This window comes from Marmota marmota, unplaced genomic scaffold (genome assembly GCF_001458135.2).
Source record: "Marmota marmota marmota unplaced genomic scaffold, marMar, whole genome shotgun sequence".
NCBI classification, from domain to species: domain Eukaryota; kingdom Metazoa; phylum Chordata; class Mammalia; order Rodentia; family Sciuridae; genus Marmota; species Marmota marmota.
The window spans coordinates 3,110,713-3,118,621 of record NW_026000207.1 but is presented as its reverse complement, the minus strand read 5'-3'; the positions used below and the strand labels follow the sequence as shown (position 1 = coordinate 3,118,621).

At 54.1% G+C, this 7,909-nt stretch overlaps 1 pseudogene; it reads right to left on the bottom strand.

The window, feature by feature from the left end:
- Positions 1-1,232: 1,232 nt before the first annotated feature.
- Positions 1,233-6,716, bottom strand: LOC107158873 (annotated as a pseudogene).
- Between the last annotated feature and the right edge of the window lie 1,193 nt (positions 6,717-7,909).

Genomic DNA, 7,909 nt, shown 5'->3' with positions numbered 1-7,909 from the left:
CCTAGCACGTGTGAGGCCCTGGTTCAATCCTCAGCACCACATACAAACAAAAATGTTGTGTCCAACGAAAACTAAAAAATAAATATTAAAAAAAAAAAAAAAAAACCACTTTTCAAGGCATTCTGCTCCCTGGTGCTGGAGGGCTCTGAACATGCCCAGCCTTCACAGTCCAGCAGGTCCGGCCATCCTGGTCCAGGGGGCGCCTGCAGGGCCCCGGAGCTTCTCTTCTCTGAGCTCGAATGGACTCCGCATTAGAGGTGTTTTCAAGGAGAGCTGGGGAGCTTGAGGCTGCTGGCTGTTGCTCGTTCTTCTCCAAGCTGTGCCAGATCCCAAATCCAAAACAGAGCAAATCCAAGTGGGGAAGTGGGACAGCCAGGTGGGAGGTAGTCACTGCTTTAGCCTCAAGGGTTTCCACGTCAGGCTGGAGACTGGTCCGGGGGGAAGCTATAGAGGACTGTGGAGCCCTCTTCCCCCAGAAGACCACACACCGATCGCCATCCAGACCCCAAATCACACCCAGGTCCCACAGTGATACCCAGGGGAGGGCGGGCAGCACAGGGACCTGTGGACCAAGCCATGTCCCCAAGCACACCAGCCATCTGAGAGCTCCCGTCCCCCTATTCACATTGTGCAGTTATGCCGGTCCATGCCGGGGACCCCATGGGGCACTCCAGAAGAGACGGGATAGGGACGGATTAGCACTGAGTGCCAGGGAGCAGGCGGGGGCAGTGAACGACTGCTGGTTTCTGTGCCCGCTCCCTTCATGTTCTCCCAGGTCTGTGCTCCAAGATGGGTAGCCTAGGGACAGCAGGTCTCCTACCTTGAAGTGAAGAGGGGTGCTGTTCTGGGGCTGTCTCCAGATGGCCAGTACCACCCCAACAATAAGCAGCAGCACAGCCACTGTCACGGAATCAGAGTCTACAGAGAACAGGCTCTGGGGCCACAGGCGCCAGGATCAGGCACAGGATGGTAAGCAGGGGGATTGAAAGGGACATTGGGGAGGACGGGTCCAGTTCCAGAGCCGAGTAAACCAGGCCCCTGTCCACATCCCCAAAAACCCAACCCCACCCTCAGCTTCAGAACCCAGAAGTGATCCTGCAGCTCACCAAGCAAGGAGGCACATCAGAGACCAGCTGGCCAGATTTCAGAGTCGGGTGGCAGCGGAGGGGACACACAGGCTCCTGAGCTGCTTCTGTCCAGGGTTCACCACAAGCATGTCCACCTCTATTTCCTCATTCTCCCCGGAACTTGAGTTCTCTTCTGGCCGCACCTGGATGAGAGGTGAGCGGGCGAGACTGCAGCCACCCCACACATCCACCATCAGGCAGCCAGGCTCAGCAAGCTTGTCAGGGCTGAGGGAGTCTCACCTGAGGACCAGGACAGAGAGGCCACCAGGGAGTAGGCCAGCAGGGACCCAATGGACGTGAGGTCCACAAGGTCACTGAGCCCAAAGGGGAAGGCCATGGATGCTAGAATTAGGGCACCAGAAGGGTGAGGCGGGCAGGGGGACAAGGTGAAACTGGCTGGGGAAACATCCAAGTTCAGGAAGTCCCTCAGGGAAGGCGGGCTGTCTCACCTGTGAGGGTTCCAGAATGATGATGGCCAGGGCGCCATGCGTGACCTGGCATGAGTCTCGGGAAGAGCAGCCCATCCTCTGCCATGGCATAGGTCACCCAAGGCTCAGGGAACACGGACCCCAGGAGACTGGAGTAGGAAAGGGACCAGCTGAGGGCATGGAGCTGTGGAAAGAGGGCTTCCGCCTTGACCTGTGCGGAGCGGCAGGTCCCTCCCTCCGTCTCAGTCCTGAGGGCGGGGGACCCTAAGAACCCGACAGCAGATGGGAAAAGCTCTTGGCACCCACCTGAAGGAAAGGGCACACAGGGTGCCCATGGCCATGGCTTACCGGGCAGCAGCCCACCCCACGTGCACAAAGCCTCGGTCGGACTCTGGATGTGGAACTGGTACCAAGGGGAGGACCGCAGCCCGGGGACCTACTGGTAGTAGGGCGTCCTGGGAGTGAGCGCGGAGGAGACGCCAGAGCATGTCACAAAGCGGAGCTGAGGGTGGCGAGCCTCCTCCCCTGCAGGGGTCACACACTGAGGGGCACAGGGCCCTCTCCCCCCGCACACTCCCCAAAGCAGGCGGGCTCCACCAGCTCTAAGCCCAAGGGCAGCCCGATCTATGTCGCGGCGGCCTCGGGAGGGACGGCCACAGCACCTGTAGTGGCCATGCTGTCAAAACCAATAAATGCAACAAAGCAGGTGGCCGCTCCGGGGAGAGTCCCATCCAGGCCGAAAGGCACAAACCTGCCCTGTGCGCACACCTCCCCTGTGCGCAGACGTTCCCTGTGCGCACACCTCCCCTGTGCGCAGACGTTTCCTGTGAGCAGACGTCCCCTGTGCGCTGCGGGTTTGCAGCTCTCCCTTGATGAAGCTCAGCCAGAGTTTCCGCCTGTGAACAGCCCGCTGACCAGGTCCGACTCTCAAGCTCCCGGGGCCAAGGGTCCTGTGGGGAGGAACAACCGGAGAGTCCAGAAAAAAGGGACCCAAAGGCCTGGTAAGAGCAGGCAGGTGGGGAGGGTGAGTCGCCCAGAAGGCACAGTCGGGTGGGAGGAATGGCTTCTGCTCTTCCCTGGCCCAGGAGGGAAACTGGTGGACAACCACCAACTGTATGTCAGAATTGCTAAGAAAGAAGATCCATTTATTCACTGGTACTGGGGGTTGAGCCCAGGGATGCCTTACTACCAAGCTACATGCCAGTCCTGCTTGTTTGTTTTTTGACATAGGGCCTCCCTAAGTTGCCCAGGCTGGCCTCAAACTTGTGATCCTCCTGCCTCAGCCTCCCACGTCTCTGGGGTTACAGGCCTGTGGCCACCTCACCAGGCTCTTCACAATACAAAGAAATGATAAACATCTGAGATGATGGAAATGTCAGTTACCCTAATCTGATCATACGCATTTTCTACATTTATTATCACACTGTAACAATATATCACACTAAACCCCATAAACATGTACAATGATATTTCATTTAAAAATGGCCAGGCACAGTGGGACTTCTCTTTAATCCCAGTGACTGCAGAGGCTGAGGTAGGAGGTTCCGAAGTTTGAGGCCAGCCTGGGCAACTTAGTGAGATGCTGCCTCAAAATTAAAATGCAAAGCAATGGGGACATAGCTCAGTGATAGAGCACCCTGGGTTTAGGCCCCAGTATCCTAAAACAATTAATTTTTCTGGGGATGTAGCTCAGTGGTAAAGCCTTTACCTGGCATGCATGAGGCCCTGGGATCCATCGCCAGCACAACAAAAGGGTAAAATGATTAATTTTATTATTGAATTTCAACTCATTTTTTTAAAACTTTTCAATTTTTTTTAAAATATTTTTTAAATGTGTATTTTTTTAGAAGTAGTTGGACACAATACCTTTACTTTGTTTATTTATTTTTATGTGGTTCTGAGGATCAAACCCAAGGCCTCACATGTGCTAGACGAACTCTCTACCGCTGAACCACAACCCCAGCCCCAAAAAACTTTTCAAATTTTTAAAACTAATTTCAAATTTTTTAAATTGTTGAATTAATTCAACATTTAAAATCAGGGACTGAGGATTTAACTCAGTGGTAGAGCTCATAGTATGCACGAAGCCCTGGGTTCAATTCCCAGCAACAACAAAATTTTTTTTTATTTTTATTTTTTTTTAAGAGAGAGAGAGAGAGAGAGAGAGAATTTTTTTTAATATTTATTTTTTAGTTTTCGTTGGACACAACATCTTTGTTTGTATGTGGTGCTAGGATCGAACCTGGGCCGCACGCATGCCAGGCGAGCGCGCTACCGCTTGAGCCACATCCCCAGCCCAAAACAATTTTTTTAAACAAGCTTTGGTCTCAGTACCAGAGAAGAAACAAAGTCACTGGTTCTGAGCTTGGCACTGTCTTGCCTCCCCAGAGACATGTGGCTTGTCATCACTGAGAGGCGCTACTGGCCCCTGGTGGTGGAAGCCAGGAATGCCACTCAGCCTGCTGTGCACAGGGCTGCCCTGCAGTGATCTGGCCCAGGGCTCCGGGTGCCAGGGCTGGGGAAGACCCGCCTCTGCCTGATCTCTCACCACATCTCCACCTCCCTCCAGCTCTTCCGGCCCCAGGCCCTCGCCCGTCTCATTCCACACCCTGCCTTGCCAGTGAGCGGCAGCACCAGCCCCAGAGCAAAGAAGTCGGGATACGTGGCCAGGACACTAGGCATGCGCAGAGAGACGCTGCCCTCCAGGCCCTGGGAGATGTGGTTCCCAGTCAGAGCGCAATGGCGGCACTCCAGGCCCGGGCCACGCGGGCAGCTCCTGCAGTGGTGGGAGGAAGAACAGACCCTTCCAGAATGTGGCGCCCATGATGCACCATTGACCATATTCATAATGAGAAGAGACTACTGGGCACAGAGGGGTGATCCCAGCTGAGACAGGAGGATGGCGCGTTCGAGGCCAGCCTGGGCCACTTAGCAAGACTCTGTCTCTGAATAAAAAGGACTGGGGATAGAGCCCAGTGCCAAGGCACCCCTGGGCTATTTTCCACTTATGCCAAAAAGTACATGAATGAATAAAAATAATAAAAGATTAGAAAGGGGCTGGGTTCAGTGGTAGGGTGCTTGCCCAGAAGGTCAAGGCCCTGGGTTCAGTCCCCAGTACTGTCGGGAAAGGAAGGGAGGGAGGAAGAAGGAAGGGAACAGTGGAGTCCATGGGGAGGGCTTGGAGGTTGAGGGTCAAACTCTCTTCAGAGGGCCAAGGTAAGCTGCGGGTGCAGCTCAGTAGCAGAGCATGTACCTAGTGACCCACCGCCAGCACTGCCCACCAAATAAACCTTCTGGGCAAGTCTCACCAGCAGCACAGCTGAGCAGAGGCGGCAAGACAGTGAGAGAGCAGCTTAGCGGCCATGTCCCCTCACCTACGCCCTCATCTACAGGAATCCCCCGCCCCAGGCCGTAGTTCCAGTTGGTGGTGGTTGCTACTGAGGATTGAACCCAGAGGGGGGTGCTTAACCACTGAGCCACCCCCCAGCCCTATTTTGTATTTTAGTTAGAGACAGGGTCTCACTGAGATGCTTACCCCTCACTGTTGCTGAAGCTGGCTTTGAACTCGCGATCCTCCTGCCTCAGCCTCCCCAGTCGCTGGGATTACAGGCCTGCACCTGAGAAACTAATGTGACTCCATTTTAAAAAATAAATGAATAACAGCAGCTTCTACCTTAAGGTCTGTCCTAAGGAAGGGGGCGTGACCCTTGTCCTTGGAAAAACCCACAGAGCAATCCTAGGCCCATACCCACCCTGCTGAGTTGTTTGTCTGTAAATAACAGTAAAGATCTGCTGCACCAGGTGTCCCTGACTCAGTCAGGCTAGGTGAGGACCCATAGCAACCCCCTAGCAACCTCCAATCAGCATAAGACAGGGAAAAATACCTAGAATGCCAGATGACCCCCAAGTAGTTTATGGTGGTTGATAACATGTTGGGAAACCATGTAGTTTAGCACGTACACCCACATGGCCTAAACCAATCAGTTCAAAGGAATCTCCCTCTTGTACTAACCAATCACCCCTACCCAACTTGTTTCCACCAGTGAATGTGCTAATCAATGTTGTCTGACTTTCCCGCAGTATGGAATGATTTGCTGTGTGATGTTGTGACGAATAGAGTATCCCCCCAAAACCTATAAAATCTCACTGAACAAAGGACTGGGACTCACTCCCTGGGACCGCTGCGATGGGAACGTCTGTGTTTCCGGGCTCGAGCTTGCAATAAAGACTCTTAACAAGTATTTTTTTTTTTTTAAAGAGAGAGAGAGAGAGAGAATTTTTTTAATATTTTTAATTTTTTAGTTTTCGGCGGACACAACATCTTTCTTTGTATGTGGTGCTGAGGATCGAACCCGGGCCTCACGCCGCCAGGCAAGCACGCTATGGCTTGAGCCACATCCCCAGCCTGCAATAAAGACTCTTGTGTGCTTGCATCGGATTCGGCTCCTGGAGGTCTATTGGGGTCCCGCGAATCTGGCATAACACACCAAGGTGCCCAGCAGTTCTACTTCTTAGTTCTGACACTTAGGGAAAGCAGGACAAGTAAGTGGGCTGACATCGGGGGTCTCCCTCTCCCGGCGACCAGCCTGCATTAAACAACAGTGCCCCGGATGAGGGTCGAAGCCACTCGGATCCGCTAACCCACTCTCCGGGTCCTCAGTTCCTGTTATCTTCCTCATTGCCCTGTGATCTCACCGATGACATAGGAGAGTACGAGGTTCCAGCCAGTGATGACAGCCAGCAGCTGGCCCACATAGCTGGAGAGACAGGTGGAACCGGACATGGTACCCTGGCCCCACAGTACCGACAGAAGCAGATGATGGTGGCTGGTCCAGCTGTTTCTCTGGCCACTGCCCCAGCCAGGACATACACGCCCACTCCCAGGGCGCTGCACACACCAGGGCCATAAGATCCAGAATGTTCATACAGCAGCACAAGCAACTCGGAGACCCCAAGACCAGCACCGGTGGCCACCTGTGTTCCAGCTTGTGACCAAACCTGTGCACATCCTTCCACAGCATTCTGGCAGAGTCCCAGAGGATGCAAAGGTCCCTGCAAAACACAGGACAGAAAGGTACCAAGAAGGCTCTGTGGGGGCTGGGGCTGGGCCTGGGGCTCGGCGGTACAGCACGCATCTTGCAAGTATGAAACACTGGGTTCAGTCCTCAGCACCACATAAAAATAAATAAATAAAATAAAGGTATTGTGTCCGGCTACAAGTAAAAAACACTTTTAAAAAAAAACCGCTCACTTCACACTGGGGAGTCGGACGTAAGAGGTATCCTTGGAGCAAGAAGTTCCCAGGAGCAGCTGGTGAAAGCCCTCCAGCTCAAAGCTGTGGGGTCTTGGGGCTATGTTAGAACCTCTACCCTTTTCAAAGTTCTGCAGGTGTCACTTGATGAGACCAAAGGCCGCTCGCAGTACAGCTCCTGGCACGTAGTGACCACGCCACCCTGGAGCCCGTGGGCATGCGCCCTGCTGGAGGGAGCCGGCTGCCGTGGGAGCTCCCCCACTTCTTGGCTGCCTGTGCCACAGGCACGGAGGGCGGTCATTACCCTCCCTCCACGTGTGGGGCTTGGTGACAGCTCAAACCACACACATTTCCAAGCCAAGAACCCCGGGTCACTTTGCTTCATGGCTTGCCGAGTGGAAGGGAATTGGAATTTGGAGCTGGGCCTCCTCTTATGCGTCTTAAACATCTCTAGGTAGGTTACATGCAAAGCCAGACAAGCTAGGAAACAGGTCTCAGAGCCACAGGCTTCTCCCGACCCGCGATCCATTCTGCTGTATGAACATTCCAGATACCAGCTGGGCGTCCTCTAACCCAATCCAGTCCTGACATGTCTACCTGGAGTTGGCATCAGACCCCCAGGCGGAGGGCTCAGTCCCCAGGGATGCCCCACATCGGACCCACTCACCAATCCTGGCCTCTCACCTTGTGCCCCAGCACTTACAAACAGGTGCTGCCTTGACCCCTTCCCAATGCAATTCATTTTTCATAGCAGCTCGCAGAATTCTATGGGACACTAGGCCTACATTTACCAGTTTGTTTTAAAGGATATTTTAAAGGAGACAAATGAGCAGTACCCGGCTGGGGTCAGCAAGGGCTGAGCTCAGGAGCAAGCAACCGCGGAGCTGGGCTGTCCACCCTCTTTGGCTCTTGTCCCTCCTCCCCTGGGCTTCCATGCCATCTGTGTCCTGAGCTCTGAACCCTGTCCTGTTGGGGTTCAGGCAACAATGAAGCGTGAGAACCATGTTGGAAGATTGGGCAAAAAGGCGAGACGTCATGCTGACTCGAGGGGACCCAGGGCACCCTTCTCTCCACAGCCCTCCCGCCCTCCCCCCCCCCAAGCA